At 38.2% G+C, this 1,460-nt stretch overlaps 1 protein-coding gene across 2 annotated transcripts in view; it reads right to left on the bottom strand.

Annotated features, from left to right (window-relative positions):
- Positions 1-1,460, bottom strand: part of LOC102838260 (dystrophin-like) — a 3,237,302-nt gene that overhangs the window by 1,652,235 nt on the left and 1,583,607 nt on the right. The window lies entirely within an intron of this gene.

The raw sequence follows: 1,460 nt of genomic DNA on the forward strand, positions 1-1,460 counted from the left end.
TATCCATTCTTCAGTTGATGGGCACTTTGGCTGTCTCCATCTTTTTGCTATTGTAAATAGTGCTGCTATGAACATTGGTGTGCATATATCTACTTGTGTTACAGCTCGTATTTCTTGTGGGTAAAAACCAAGAAGAGAAATTGCTAGATCATAAGGTATTTCTATTTACAACCTTCTGAGGAAGCACCATATTGCTTTCCAGAGAGGTTGGACCATTTTGCAGTCCCACCAGCACTGCAGGAGTGTCCCAGTCTCTCCACATCCTTGCCAGCATTTATTGTCCTCTACTTTTTTAACCTTTGCTGTTATTGCTGGTGTGAGATGATATTTCATTGTTGTTTTGATTTCCATCTCTGTAATGGCTAGTGATCATGAACCTTTCTTCATATGTTTGTTGGTTGCCCATTTTTAAGTTTTTAAGTTGGGTTTTCCTGTTTTCTTATGACCATTTGCTCTTTTCCTTTATGATGTTCTTGATGTCATTCCACAATTCTTCAGTCATTAGTGTTGTTGTTGTTAAGTGCCGTTGACTCAGTTTTGACTCATAGCAACCCTGCATAGGGTTTCCAAGGAGTGGCTGGTGAACTTGAACCACTGACCTTGTGGTTCAAACCAACTTTGCAGTCCAGTGCATTAACCCACAGAGCCACACCAGCACTCAGTGTATAATACATAAAATCTGTTCTTGAGATGCTCCATAAATTCAGGTGGGATGTGTTTAATGTCATATCTTGGCATTCATGGACTTGTTTTAATATTCTTCAGATTCAGCCTGAACTTGTATATAACTCACTTTGTTTTGGCTGATGATACCGAGCTTCTACAGTCTTTCTTCCAAAAGATGTAGTAAATTTGATAACTGGATATTCCATCTGGTGAGGTACATAACCTCCTTTTATGTTGTTGAAAAAAAAGGCAGTTGCGATGAATAATTCATTGGTCATGCAAAATTCTATCATGGGATCTCCACCGTCATTTCTATCACTAAGGTTATATTTTCCGAGTACTGATGCTTCCTCTTTGTTTTGAAGGTACCCATTCCAATCATAAATAATTATCAATGTGTCTTGATTGCATGCTGGATCAATTTTAGATGGAAGAAGTTGGTAGAATTCTTCAATTTCATCATTACAGGGTTTAGTGGTTGATATGTGTGATAATTAAGGATTTTTGTCAACTTGATTGGACCAGGATTCCCAGTGGTTTGGAAGTGAAAATGTGGTTATCCCCATGGTTAAATTTAATACAGGCAAGTTAATTCTATAATGATTGGCTATTAGCAGGCATGGTTAACTCTATGATGGTTGGCTCTGAGCAACCAATTAATTGAAAGGGTGTTTCCTAGGGAGTGTGGCCTGCTCCCAATACAATGGACATACAGGGAAAGCTTGTTTTGTTATCTTTTCTGCTAGATCTGGATATTGCATCTGTATTGTCCTCCAACATGGGGTATATATATA

Source organism: Chrysochloris asiatica, unplaced genomic scaffold, assembly GCF_000296735.1.
Source record: "Chrysochloris asiatica unplaced genomic scaffold, ChrAsi1.0 scaffold00139, whole genome shotgun sequence".
Lineage (NCBI taxonomy): Eukaryota > Metazoa > Chordata > Mammalia > Afrosoricida > Chrysochloridae > Chrysochloris > Chrysochloris asiatica.